Raw genomic sequence first — 15,351 nt, 5'->3', positions numbered from 1 at the left:
TTTGAAATAAGATTAAACCCTTGACTCTTCTACAACTCCAGCCTAGCATCCAACTTTTCTCTGTGGTGCATAGCCCGGGCCCAGCTTTCTTGAAACTCCAGGTTCCTGAAAGCCACTCAAACATGACAGAAAGTTGGTGGTTCCCTTATTAGTACTGTTGTTCAGGAAGGAATGTGGTTTTGACTAAATGAATTGAGACTATATGTACATTTTTATTGGAAATTATGTAAAAAGATGGCCTTCTTGTACCCTACAGTTAGTTGAAAGTATGTTCTCAGAATATATTTGATAACCCATCCTGAAAATTGACAACTAACTCATTCTTAGCAGAAGAGATAAAAATACTATATTATGCCATTGACCTGCCTATGTCTTAGTCAAGATCCAAAACAGTCAGTAGTGGCCTTCCAAAAAGCAATGCCCAGGTGACTAATGGTGACACAGGTGGGAATTGCCTACTCTTGGTTGAAGCTAGGTGACTTCACAAAGATGAGCTGTGTCAGGTGGAAATAGCACAAAAGAGGTTCTGTTGGAGCAGGATGTGTGAGTGTGTGTGTGTGTGTGTGTGTGTGTGTGTGTGTGTATACGTGTGTGTGTTATTTGCATGCACAAATAACAGTAATTCTTCAGTTCTTCAAGGGGGGCTGGGAAAGGCTTTTGGAGACACAGAGTGGATGTAGGAAAGTTGCTTTGGGGAATTATAAGATACCTAAAGAGAGGATCTGCATAATAGATTATAGAGCACTGCAATGGACTGTAATCCCTTGAGAGTTACAGAGGCCATTTAAATCCATAAAGGGAATAACAACAAGGACGGCTTTTGTTGTGACACAATGTCTTTTGTCAGTGAAAATCTGTGTCTCCACCTTTCCAAAGCACTTGGCATGGGAAAATCCTAACATAGGGCACCAGGTAAGGAAAGCTAAGATATTCTTGATGCAGTACTTCCCAGAGGATTTCATTTTAGGACAGTTGACTGAAAATTCTAGAAAGGATTTTCTGATTGGTGAGGAATCGCAGAGACTACTGAGGTTTGACGTGAAAGTCATTTGTCGGACTGAGAAACATTTCACTCATCCAGTTGCTTGAGGCATCTACTAGTGTCTACCATGTGTCAAGCCGACTCCAATGTGAATCCTTAGAGAAGAATAAATAGTCTGTTATCTCTAGAATGGTCACTTTGAATGTATGCCGGCAAGCCAGAGTTGGTACAGGCCCATCTGCATCCCCACCAGCCACGTAGAAGGAAAGACTGGTGACAAGTCAGCGCAGGGTGAGGAATCCTTTAAAAGGCATACATTTGCTTGATTGATGACTCAAGTTTATTTCAATGAAACACCCATCTGGGCCCCACCATCTCCTCGGGCTGCAGACTGTGTGAGGGGAGGTAGGCCAGCCCAGGTGAGCACAACCAGCCCAGCCCTAGTCTTGTCTGGCTTCTATTAGATTGGGTTACAACTTTAACATTACTTAACTGAAGAAGAAAAAAGAAAAAGAAAAAAACACACTTAACTGTTTTTCTCCCAAGTACTCTCTTCTAACACTAGCAGGCATGATGCCATTATCATCATATGGATCCACAGAGCAATAGGCCTGGCCATGGCCCAGTGTAAATTGCTGCAATTCTACTTCAAGGCGATCAGTAATATCTTAGGACCATTCTTTCTCCCCAACTTCCGTGTCTTTCCATCAGGCAGTGGAATTGAGCCAGCCAAAGGAGGGGGCATTCTGTTGAAATGGCACTGTTAGCTAATCAGCATGGATACTGCTGAGAAGGCAGGGTGGTTCCTTCTTTTCTTGGTTTCTGGTTCAGTGAAACTATATATGCTATTGAGGTCATGACAGCACCCTTCTCTTTCTTAGCCTATTCCTGAAGTGTGGCAGAATCTATTATTTTTAAAGGTTTTTCTTTAAAGGTAATTCTTCCCAAGACTATGGCGCATATATATATATATATATATATATATATATATATAGTATATATTATATACATATATTATATATAGTATATTATATATTATATATTTAATTAAAATTAATAATATTAAATTAATATAAATATTATACGATATTATTATAAAATACTTTTAATTATAAATTAATTGTAAATTAATTAAAATTAATATTAATTCTTCCCAAGACTGGCATATATATAATATATATTTCAAATATATATATATTTGAGATATAATTCACAATCAATAAACTGCACAGAACTTAAGTGTACTATTTGATGAGTTTTGACAGTTGTATACACCAATGTAAAGACCACTCGAATTAAGATATAGAACTTTTCCATCACCTTGAAAAGTTCCCTCATGCTCCCTTCCCTGTCCCAAGAGGCAACCACTCTTCTGATTTCTATCACCATGGATTAGTATTGCCTGTCCTTGCATTTCATATATATGAAACATACAGTCATATTTCATTTTAGGAGTAGAAAGGAAACTTTACTAGTTATTATCCCTATCTTGTGTTCCAGTCAGGGTTAGAATTAAGTACAGATTTTGTCTCCTCCTTTTAAAGATTTCAGAAGAAGATTCTTTGACCTCTCACCCATGTATCAGTAACAACAGCATGGTTAAGAAGACCTTTCTATTGTTTAACCTAAATCCCAGTTGGTATTGTTGAAATCCATTTCTTCTTTTTGTGTACCCATGCTAGAAAAATGTAACCAGCACTTATACACAGGTAAGATTTATTGCCAGGAAGGGCCCTGATATTTGTTATCAATTACATGTTAAGAGAAAGACCAGTCGTGCATTTTTATGGTGGGGACACCAAGGAATGATACTTAGAAGGCTGGGGATTTTGCTTAAGCCCGGCATACTACATAGTTTTAGTCAGAACCCATTTCCATTGGAAAATCCATGGACAGGTGAGACTGGCAATGGATATATAATGTCTTAGCACCTCCTTGACAGGTGTGTTTAGAGCACATCTGTTAATTATTCACATAGGTATGTAGTAGATATTTCCCAGAAGTCTTAATATATCCATTATCTCGCTAAGTGAAAAAAGAAACTATATCTAGATCTTAATGTGAGGAAGAAGGGTATTCCAGTGATACGTGAAAAAAATTACATATTCAGGACTGTGTTTGTATTCTTTACTAGAGGTAATTGCACTGAATGTTTGTTCTGGAAGGCACAGTCGTTGGCACACTGCAGAAAGTGATGGCCATTTGGCATCTTTCCATCTTTTTTTACCTACCTCTTTGGCCTGCCTTTCTTTTGCTTAACACTGAGTTTATCTACTGCATTCTTGCTGTTTTCCCCCATTTACTCCTCTGGAGCAGACTGTTTGCCAAGCCAATTCTGTTGTATAATTAAGTTTATCACTAGAGGGCATAAGTGGTCAACAGAAAAGATGCTGATGAACAGAATGGTGCCCTAAAGAAGCTGAACAGTAGACAGCTTCTTTTGTTTTAAAGGGATTTTGAAAGAACACTGCTTGTGTAGTAAAGTTACTTGCTTCCCAGCTTTTGGGAATTTTGAGACAACTTGAGTTAGGGACCTCGTGTTATAGTTAAGAACACTGAGACCCAAAGAAGTTAAGAAGTATTCAGGGACATGAAGACTCTGTTGGTTGAACACCCTGTACCCCTGCATCAGGGAACCTTTTTATAATTTGATTTTAGTGAAACAGACTTGAAATTGGGGCTTCTATCCTTCTGCATTCCCTATTTATCCATTTGGTTTTTTTACTCAACAGATTATATGTTCCAAATGACTTGCTAGGAGTATCTCACTTCCTTAAGTGAAGGAATTTCTCCTTGAAGGATGACTAAAAAGTCTACTCTGAGTATCAAGATTCAGTCAGTGGGTAGAATATCAGCATTCCTCTGTTGTCCTTGACATAGATAGGTACTTATATCTTTCATGAAGTAAGAATTTCCATACAAGATCCCTCCCTCAGCATCCCTACGCTCTAGCCCTGTTGCTTTTAGGCAAGTCAGTCTGAACAGAATCACTGAAACCTCACCCTCAAAACTAGCAATGTAGTTTTCCCAGTCCAGAGTGGAATAGTAGATCTGGATTGCTCATCACCCCTCAAAATGCATTGGTAAAGGAGATATTGTTAAGGAATTACTAATTCATGGATATTAAGGTATGTGCCTTGGAAGGCTGTGGCATGCTAGTGGAGAGATGTGTTGATAAAGTGTACCAAAGGAAGTAAGCCATTAAATGTAAGATTTCCAAATTAAATAAAAGATAGAAGTGTATAGAAATTTGCTGCCAAAACTTGGTTTTGAACTAAGCTTTAATAGAAAATAAAACTTGCCTTTGGAGCCACTTGGCACCAGAAATGTCTCTACTACCAAAAGTGACTAAATGCATTTCCCAGTCTGTCCTGCCTTCTCCTCTATAACCTTCTTCTCATTTACTTGCTGAACAAGTACATTAAGGTACCTATTATAGTCAGGCAATTTTCCAGATACTGGAGATGCAACAATGAACAAAAAGCCCTGCTCTTAAGGAGTTTACATTCTAGTGGAGGAGATGGACAATACATAAAATAAGTAAGCATGTGAAGTAAATAGTGTGTGAAAAGGTGATGAGTGTTTTTGGAAAACCCATGTAGAGTAGGATAGGAAGGAATCAGAAGTGCCTGAGTGGGATAGGAAGTTGACATTATAAGTAGGGTGGTCAGGATAGACCTTGCTGAGAAAGCATCATCTGAGCCTAGAATGAAAGGAAGTAAGATGGGGTGCCATGTGGACATATGGGAATAGAGAGTTTAGACAGGGGGAATAGCACTTGCAAAGATTCTGAGGCAGAAGCACAGCTGACGTGCTTGAGGGCAGGTGAAAAGACCAGTGTGGTAGAGCAGAATGAGCAGAAGGGCCCAAAGGCAGAGACTGACAAGTCATTGGAAAGGCTCTGGCTTTTGATCAGAATGAGTGGGTAGCCCCTGTAGAGTCTTGAGCATAAGAGTGACATGATTATACTTAATATTTGAAGGAGTTCCTCTGCCTACTGTTTGGAGGATATACTCTACAGGGATCCGGGTAGAAGCAGGAACATTAGTTAGGAGGCTATTACGAATCATCCAGGGAAAAACTCATGGTGGTTTAGACCAAAGTGAGAATGGGTAGTAAAGCTGCTGAGAAGTTTTCATATTTAGCATACAGTTTGAAATTGGAACCAATGAAATTTGCTGCTGGATTGGATATAGGGTGAAAAAAAATGGCAGGGGTAGTGATCAAGGTGGACACCAAAACTTTTAGCTAAGGCAACTGAAAGAATGGAGTTTTCGTTCACTGAAATAGAGATGACTGTGGAAGGAATGGATTTGGTGGGGGGAGAGCAGGCATGTGGTTTGGGTTTTAGGAGTGTTAAATTTAATGTCTGATTGACATCCACATGGAAATGTCAAGAGAAGACTTAGCAGTAGGAGTCTGGAGTTCAGATGAGTGGTCCAGACTGGACATATGAACTGAATGTCAATAAATGTATAGATTGTATTTAAAACCAGGAGATGGAATGAGATCACAAGAGAATGAAAGCAGACGGAGAAGAAATCCAAAGACAGAGTCCTGGGACACTCCCAAATTCAATGTGAGAAGGGGAAGAACCACAAAGGGGAAGAACTGATGAATCTTAGTAGTTAGCTCTGGGAATATGACTAGGACTTTTTTGTTTAATCAGAAGAATTCTATTGATTAACCATCTTTGCAGGTGATCTTTTAAGTTCACTCAGCTTTTGGTCCCCTTTGCTTTGCCTGATTTTCCTCAGCTTTATTATATCTTTGAATAACTAGCACTTCCATTTCACTTACGAATAAGAGGGTTTCTTTGAAAACTTATTTCTGAGTGTTATCAGATGCTAAATTCTGAGTTAGCTCTGTAATGTCTACAATGGCAATTATAGACTGAATTTTAGAACTGAAAGAGACTTAAACTTCTAAGTAACTAGTTAAACATCTCATTTTAAAGATAACAGCTGAGGTCCAGAGAGATTAAGTAACTTGCCAGGATCACATCGCTGGGTTCCTAGTCCATGGCAGTTGTACTACCTTCAGGGGAATCTATCTGTTCTATATCTCATGTGATATACTCTTACGACAAGCAATATAGCATAGTGGGTAAGAGTGCAGACCCAGGAGCTAGGTAGACTCCCTGGGCCACTTAACTACTTTGGATAAGTTGCTTAACCACTGTATACTTCAGTTTCTTCATCTGTAAAGTAGGGATAGTCATGGTAGCTACCTCCTAAAGTCATAAAGTGAACATGAATAAATACACTTAAATAGTTAGAGACGATCGAAATTCATTCATACTGTTTTCCAAATCTGCAGGTTCAATCTGCATCAAAGTAAGGCTTTTGGAATACATCCATTGACCTTAGAATCATGTGATTTTGAAGTATTTATTAATTTATCCACAAAGAATTAATTATTTGGAGAGTCAGAGAAGTAGCCCAGGCTCCTATATAACTCCAGTATATGTTTTTGTGAACGTACCTGATGAATTTTGATAAATAAATCTTAAGAGGGGTTGCTGAAGTAGGGGGAACAAGTGATGAGGAGAAAGGGAAGAAACAAGAACTAAATGTTTCCATTTTTGCTAGAAACTGAGCACCTGATCAAATCAAGTCCCACATATTTCTGTTAGTCAAGCAGGCTTTCATTTCTATGCCTCAGTTGCCCTCCTGTTTATCTTTTTCTGCAGGGATTTCCAACAATTCTAGTTTCATAGATCTTTACCCCGCTCTCCCCCCTTCCCCCCCCCCCCTTCTTTGGGTAAATAATAGCCCCTTTGCCTGTAAACTCTAATTTTTTACAACTTTGCTTCTGGCTATTTGCTGGATCCTCTTTCCTCTCTCAAGCAGTATTTTTTTTTAATCTTGTTACTTAATCTCGTGAAGCCCCTTAATCTGCTGGAGGGCATCCAGTGATTTTCTGTCTGCTCTCCGCCACTGGGCAGTATCTTTGCCATTCTCCTTTTAGGTAAAATCCTAGGACTGTTTTGCTTCTCCTCTCTCGGGGCTTGATTACCTAATATGGTAAGGTATGTCCCCTGACAAGACTGCACTGTTGAGAGGGAACAACAGTTTGACTAAGTTTAAAGACACCGAAGGTAAGCTGTCAGAGCTATCAGGGTTAGTTATTTATGTAGCAAAGTAATATTTTTCACAGCATACCATATAAATATAACAGCCACAATCTTGTGAAAGCAAGTCTCTTTTTAATCAAGTGAAAGGATAAGAAAATACAGATTTTCCTCCCTTAGCCTCTTTATCTGTAGCCAGATAAGAAAAAAAAAAAAAAAAAAAAAAGACGAAGGGAACAGGGTAGTTAGTTTGTCCCCAGAATGAGAAGGTTTTGAGAAGTCTGAGAAATTTGGTTATATAAAAATGCTTATAAGGATATATTTAATAAGCGATGGCTGTTATAAACAGCCCTGTCATAGCCAGCCTCTGGGAGTTGGCAAGCATTCTCATGAAGAAAAGCAAGCTGTCCCGGATTTGTACAATTGATGACAGTGGGCAGTCCCAAGGAAAAAGATGAAGATTGAGACATGGCAGCCAACCAGCTCTGTGTGTGGGAAGCTGCCTTCTATCCAATGTGCACTGAAGACTCTTCTCTAGTGGTTGACTCCACATAAGCCTGGAAGGATCTTTCCTTTCACTGTACATTTGCTCTTGCTTTGTGACTGTAGCTTCTTAAAATACTGCAGATGCTGTGATTTTCTATATATGGGTCACACTGTGCCTTGTTCTAGCCCAAGCTGTATAAACCAACGAAGTTTCTTTTGGCATCTTCCTTTTAAGGACTCTATTAATTTTAGGTCGTGCTGTTGCCAAGGAAATCTCAGTAATCAAAGCTCACATGTATTCCTTTGAGACCCTGTAATTTTTGGACCCACTGTCCCATTACATCAGTGAATTCTGCTCTAGTCAGAAATCTTTTTTAAGATAGAATAAATTGACCTTCAAGGTATCTGTTTGGGCTTTGCTCAAACTTCTTATCCAAAGATGTGGAAGGTTTATCAACTACTAAGGGACGGTACAGTTAACCCTTGACCATTTACTTTTCTTCCAAATCTTTCTTCTGCCTCTGATTGCCTTCAAGGTATTAGTTTGTGTTAGTGACCCATGACCTTCTGTCTCTTTGTTGGAGGGACACTGATGAGCTTGAAACTCTGCTGGAATTTTTTTATGATTATAAAAGTAATATATTTCATTATAGAAAATATATGAAGTATAGAAAAGTATAAAGCAGTGCTTCTCAAAAGCAGCAGGAGCATTTCTAGAGGTTATAAATATTCATGCGGGTACTTTTAGGGGTCACAGTGATGGGGGATGCATTTAGTGGACAGGGCCCAGAGATACTACCTGTCCTAATAGGTCCCATATAACAGTTGTCCTGCAGCTTCCTTGACTTTCAGCTGTCTCCCTGGACAGTCATGGATGAAAAAGTCCAAAACCAAACTTGATTTTATGTGTAAACTTCCATTTTATGGCAGAGAGAATCTAAAAATTCAACTACCATGTAAACTGAGGAAAAACTGTAGTTTTAGTTTTATTCATTCCTGACAGCAGGGCCACTTGTATAATGGCATTGTTCTAAAACATTCTACAGATGTGCATGTGACTTCTACCTTCATGATGATCTATGATGAGTCTAAGCCTCTGACTACTTCATTATACCTTCTAGTGTTATTGGCCCAAGAATTTATACATTGAAATACATATTTCATTATATATTCCTTTTGTTTTTCTTCAGAGTTTATTTGATTTTTAAAACAATTTTAGCTAAGTTTTATGTCTATGAATTTTATTTCAGGATAGTAAAGATTGGAAGAGGTATTAGAAATATTTGTTATGAAAGAGGACTCTTTGTGCTGTAAAGAATAAGAAAAAATTGCCCAAAAATACCACTCAGAAGAAATTACTGTTTAACATTCTGATGAACTTTCTGTTGGTGTTTTTGCGAAGTTGTTTTTTGTTTTTGTTTTTTTTTAAACATATTCAGGATCGACTTATGGCATTTTTAAGAAAAGGATCATTTCCAACCGGAGAATTCCTGGGACCCCATCATTACCAGGATGACAATCTCATAATGTTGTCTTCAAAGCACTTGGGTTTAACTCTTTTATCAAAATAGTCAGTCCTATGATGGCTTTGATTACAGAGAACCTCTAGGAATAATTGTTCCTCTTTCTGTTGGAGTCTAGGGGTTACCTTAGTTATGAAAGTATTCATTTCTCTGTTGATAGCATGGCTAGAGAGCTTTAACCATGGCTTAGGCTTAGCTAATGTCAGAGTTCTAGCCCCATGATTGAGGTAAAAAGCTTAGTGTGGGATTTGCAGCTCTTTTTCAGCAAATGGAGTGTTTCTAGATTTGCCCCAGCAGGAATGTTGCCCTCAAGGCACTAACAGATGTTGCCTGTAAAGGTCTTACTTTGGTAGGACCTAAAAGGTAGAGTAGTTGGGGTGAAAATGTAACGATAAATCTGTACAATCTGCCTGTCTTAATTTTCTCTATACCATCTCAGTTTTCAATGAAACAAGTTCAAGAATCAGCAACCATGTAGTGATGTGAATTTCTTTCACAGAAAAAAACGTGGCTTTATATCCAAATATGATTTTTCAAGATACTTAAATGTTCACACAGATGTGACTTAACAGTATGTGCTTTTGAAAATACTTGGCTTTTTTAATGCTTTAAAAATGTTTTGTTTTCTTAAACCCTGAGCTCTTATACCTTAAACTATGCCAGTGTTATTGACTACTGAGAAGAAAGGAGGGACATTTTTGAAACCATTGGCATAAGTCATGGAGACATAACAAACAGCATGGAAACTATAGTTAAAATGCTGTGTCTCATGTTTGAAAGTTGCTAAAGAATAAATCTTAAAAAGTTCTCATGATAAGGAAAAAAATTCTGTAGCTATGTATGGTGACAGATTATTAACTGGACTTATTGGGGTATTTATTTTGCAATATATACAAATATCTAATCATCATGTTGTACACCTGAAACTAATATAATGCATTTCATTTATGCCCCAATTAAAAAAAAAAAAACATTGGCAAGTTAGTAGTTCAAACTAAAATTACTTAGGTGCTGGGGGACTTTCAAAAGTGATATACCCAAGGGGAGCCTGGGTGGCTCAGTCGGTTAAGTGTCCAACTTCGGCACAGGTCATGATCTCACAATTTGTGGGTTCAAGCCCCGCATTGAGCTCTGTGCTGACAGCTCAGAACCTGGAGCCTGCTTCAGATTCTGTGTCTCCCTCTCTCTCTGCCCCTCCCCCGGCTCATGCTCTGTCTCTCTCTCTCAAAAATAAATAAACATAAAAAAAAAGTGATATACCCAATTGGTAGATCATGGGGCTATCCGTGGTAACCGAATGCTTAGTTTCTCATTTCTCCAAGTGACTAGTATAGCTGCTTGTTGGCTCTTGTGAGGGTCAACATTGCCTTTCCGAGGTCATGGGGAGGGCAAATGTCTTTGCCTATTCTCCAGTAGTATGTGTTGGGGGAGGGACAGCGACAGCAGGGCCAGCCTAATCTTCATCTTTGGTACATAACACTCTAGGTCAGGGCTTAGTAAACACTTTATATAAAGGGCCTGATTAAAAATAATAATAATAATAATAATAAAGGGCCTGATTGTAATTATTATCTACTTTGTGGTCTGTGTAGTCTGTTGCAACTACTCAACTTTGCTATTATAGTGGGAAAGTAACCAATAGACAATCTGTCAATAAATAGAATGACTATGTTCCAATAAAACTTTATTTATAAAAGCAGGTTGGTGGGCTGGATTTGGCCTACAGCCTGGGCCACAGTTTGCCAGCCTCTGCTCTTGGTTACAGATTCATAAATGTTTGCTGATGTAAACATGACTCCAAATGTCAGTTTGCTCTTATCTAAGCACTTTTCTGGTAATTCAGCATTTTTCCAATTGCTCTGATTCTTTAATATTATTGACACTTTGTGGGGTCAGGGAAGTCATTCATTTAAGGGGATACACGTTGTTTGTCCTCACTTGGAAAAGCATCAGTTTTGGTCATGCTGCAGAAAGCAAGCTATAAAGATTCCTGGATGAAGGAGTAAAGGAGGAGTTTCTTCTACGTCATTTTAAAGTAGTTTCTCTGTTCTATCTTAGTTCATTACCTTTTTTTTTCCTAAACATTTTTTAATCTTTTTATTGAAGTGTCATTGACACTCCACGTTACATTAGTTTCAGGTATACAACATGGTAATTCAACAAGACTATATGTTATGCTCTGCTCACCACAAGTGGAGAAAGTCTGAAATGGTTGATTCTCCTAATATATCCCTATCTGCTTTTTTCATCTGATCCTATCCCTTCTTCCCTCCCAAAGACCTGACTTTGAGGTTAGCTAAAATGATAGTTTGGGGATATGTGATCACTTGACACTTGAGAAATTCTGCTTTTTAGGTTATGGCCATGCCTTTAAGGCTCACAGATTCTTGGAAGGGTACCTGTCATTCATTTTAATTGCTGGTTGTCATTTGAATTCCTTAGTCAGGAGTAGGTTATGGAGTTTATTAGGTTTTCTTGCCTTGTTAACTTTCAGTCTGCAGTACATATGTAAGAAGAATTTGGGGAGATTTACGGAGGGGTGAAAGAAATCTTCAAAGCTTTGGCCTTGGGCTTACTTGAAATGATGGTTAAGAGGAGTGGATTTTTGGAGTGGATTCTGGTTACTGAACAACTTTAAGGAAAAATTTGAAAAGGAAAAAGAATGAGAGCTGACAGTGATATGTCATAGTAAAGACTCACACCACGTATGGGAATCAGTGATGGATTGGCACAATTAATTTTGTGCCAAGTAAACAAAACAAGATCCTTTCTATAGAATAAAGGTCTGCCTATGTATGATATGTTGTCTGAGGAGTCTCTCCAGTCACTTGTGACCTCTAGCTCTCTGGAATAAAACTAATGCCATATTATTCGGGCAACTTATAATCATAATTATATTATATTAATTATATTATAATCATAATCATAATTCTGGGGTGTTTGACTTAGAGCTAAGGGCAAGTTTGGATACCGCTATCCAGCAAGCTGAGCCATTTTCAATAATAATTACCTAATAGGTAAAGCTTCTATAGTAGTCTTCCTCCAACTTGTCAGTAAGAATCACTGGGGTCATTTGTTTATAATATAGATTTTCAGGCCTCTTCCTTTGAGATTCTGACTTAGGAGGGGATGTGGTGGTAGAGAGTGGAAAGCCTACGAATCTATATTGTAATAGAAGTCTCCCAGGTGATTCTTAACAGGCAAATTTGACAAAGACTGTTCCTAGAGGTATAATATTTAGGGATTACTAATATCCCAGGTAGGTCATCATTAAAGAGTCATTAACTATGGCCCCCTGAAGGGACTTAGAGCCAATCTCTACTCCTTCCTCTCCTCCAGAAATGGACATTTAACCCACAGAGAACCAAATTATTAAAGGCCCTCTAAGACAGTCCAGTTCCATTCAGGAAGTCTTTTGCTTACATAGCAGCATACATTTATTTAGTCAACAAAGTTATTATTACCTAGTATGTGTCAAGCATTATGCATTAGGGATACAGAAATGTATAAGGTAGACAATGTTCCTGCCCCTCATAATACTCACATTTTAATGGGCCAGGAGGTATTCCTGTTAGACATACAAGTTGAGATATCATGTAGGCAGTTGAACATAGGAATCTGGTGTTCATGGGAGATAATAGAGCTAGAAATAAAGATATTTGAGAGTCACTGCGTTAGAGATGATACCTACAGATGGTGGACTGGGTGAGATCTCTCCAGAAAAGAACATAAAGAAAGGAAAAGAGTCTATGATTATGCCCTAGATTATTCCAGGGCTGGCTCTAGACAAAAACAGGAATATTTCTTCCATTGGACTAGGAGAGCATATACAGATAAATTGGTGGGTCTCATGTGGGAAAAATGAAGTAGTTATGATCTGACTTTCTGTCTCTCTGTCTCTGTCTCTCTCTCTCTCTCTTTCTCTCTCTCACACACACACACACACACTTTTTTTTTTTTTATACCTAGAGAGCAATTAGAGCCTATTAGTGTCCAAATGAAAGATAATGAACTAGGTAACTAATGCTAAGTATGGTTTGAATGGGAGGAACCTAAGAAATACGAAAACTCCGTAGGATTTGATATTTTACTGGTGTGGAGAGTGAATATAAAGAAGAGTCTACAGTGGTTGAGAAGATGCATGGATTGGTAGACACAGTATTGGCTTTGGAGCCGGAAGACCTAGGTCCAAAGCTACTTCCATCTCTTATTAGCTGTAAGGTCTTAAAAAATAAATTTAACCTCTCTGAATTGTAAAAGTGCTTTAATTGGCTGTAAAAATGAGATTGTTATCCCTATCTTGTAGGCTTAATGTAAGGACGGCCATAACAATGTATTTCACTTTAAATAGTGCCCGGCCTTAGCAAGTGTTTGTTAAACAATGGCTGCTAGTATAATAGTACTTCACCAGTCTTTCCCTGCCGCCAACCTGCCCCCTCTCCCCCCATGTCTTTGAGCTTTCACACACGTTATTCCCATTTCCTGGAATGCTCTTCCTCCTACTTTATTGCCTCTTCCTCTCCCCACTTCCCTTTTTAACACCCATTCATGTTTTAGGTTATGGCCCACCTGGGGCCTCCAGGAACCCTTCTTTTGACCCCCTCTTCAGAGTAGACTAGGTTCTCCTCAGTATCTAGAATTAACCTGTAATATACAGTGATAGTTGTTACTATTATTATATTTGCCAATTAAACAAAAATCCTTAAAAGTAAGGTCTGTTTCTTGTTCATTATGTTAACTTCCAGGATCTAGCAGAATATCTCGTATTTAGGTATGTCTTTATGAAGATTTGTAGAACAGTCCAATTAATGACATTCATGTTTCCAGTTTTGATGACTGCATGAATAATATGCTAATAATGAGATTGAGAATTCAGGAGGAAGAACATGTTTGTGATGAAGATGTTTTTGCTTTTGGATGTACTGACTTTGAGGTACCTGTCAGACATATGAAATTAAATATGCTATAGGCAATTCGATACACAGGCCTGAAGTGTGGGGAGGTTCTGGGGCTAGAAATAAAAATTTAGAGGGGCAGCAGCCTGTTGGTAGTAGTTTTAAATTATGAAAGGGAGGATATTTTCCAAGAATAACTTGTAGAGCAGTTGGTTCTCAGCTTTTTTTCTTCCCCAGTGTTGTGAGGGATGCACTCAAATGACCATGGGTCAGTATCACAGTGATTCTGAAGCAGGAAAGGCAAAAGGAGCCCATCCCCAGGGGAGACCTATCAGAACGTCTGTGGGATGCTAAGGAGGAGCACTGCTGTGAAAAAATAAGAACAGACAGTTTAGAAGAGAGCCTGGGCCACACCAGTGCTTAAGGGATATGCCGAGGAGGAAAGGTCCCATGAAAGAGATCTGAGAGGAAATGGTCAGAGCAGGAAAAGAGCGAGGAAAGAATATGTTCGACCAAAAAAGGAAGTGAAAAGTTTCAGGGACTCTAGATGACAGAACTTAATTTCATATAGCTCAAGCAAAAGGCTATGTAACTGGGATAATCTGCACATTGATCCAGGTTGGTGTCAGGCATAGCTAAGTGCAGGAGGCTAAAACTTGGTCATCAGAGCTCTGCCTCCTTCTTGTATAGACCACAGAGGAAGAATACCTTCTCTATCCTAGTGTCCATATATCCAGTTGACCTGGCTTTGGTCAGGTAGACTTGCCTGAAGCAATTTCTGTAGCCAGAGGTTAGATGGTTAGAGGGGCAGTGAAGCACAGTGGTTAAGATCCAGAACTCTGGAACCAAGTTATTTGAGTTCAAATCCCTGTTCTGTGACTTATTGTACAACCTTGGGCAAATTACATACTCCTCTGTGCCTCAGTTTCCCTAACTCTAACATGTGAGAAATAATGGTAGCTATAACATAGGTCATTTCTTTAAATGAGATAATGCGGATAAAACTTACCGACAGTGCCTAAACACGGTAAGCACTCAATAAATGTTAGACCACGGTGATTGTAATGATAATGATAACGACAACAGTAGTGATGGTAGTGATAATGAGGAAGCAGTAGCAGCGGCTCCCACTTTTTGTAGGGGTGGGGTTAGGAGAGGGTCAGCTACTTGGACCAGTTCCCCACAGGATGAAAGAAAGCGTTCTGTTACCAAAAGAAGAGAAAGGGATAAAGTGCTGGAAAGACAAACTATAGCTACCCTAGTCTTCTGTAATCACATCCAGTTTGATTCTGTAATCCACACAGAGTCTGAGAACCCCCGAAGTACCCAGTGGATTTGGCAATAAGGAGATTTTGCTGGCTAGTGCGAACAGTTTGGTGGCCTGGATGGCAC

At 38.8% G+C, this 15,351-nt stretch overlaps 1 protein-coding gene across 11 annotated transcripts in view; it reads left to right on the top strand.

Annotated features, from left to right (window-relative positions):
* PPP1R12B (protein phosphatase 1 regulatory subunit 12B) overlaps positions 1-15,351 on the top strand; it is a 220,153-nt gene that overhangs the window by 132,275 nt on the left and 72,527 nt on the right. The window lies entirely within an intron of this gene.

This window comes from Puma concolor, chromosome E4, assembly GCF_028749965.1.
Source record: "Puma concolor isolate L17-30 chromosome E4, mPumCon1.1.hap2, whole genome shotgun sequence".
NCBI classification, from domain to species: Eukaryota; Metazoa; Chordata; class Mammalia; order Carnivora; family Felidae; genus Puma; species Puma concolor.
Note: the sequence above shows the minus strand (reverse complement) of the source record. Positions and strands in the feature narration are given on the sequence as shown.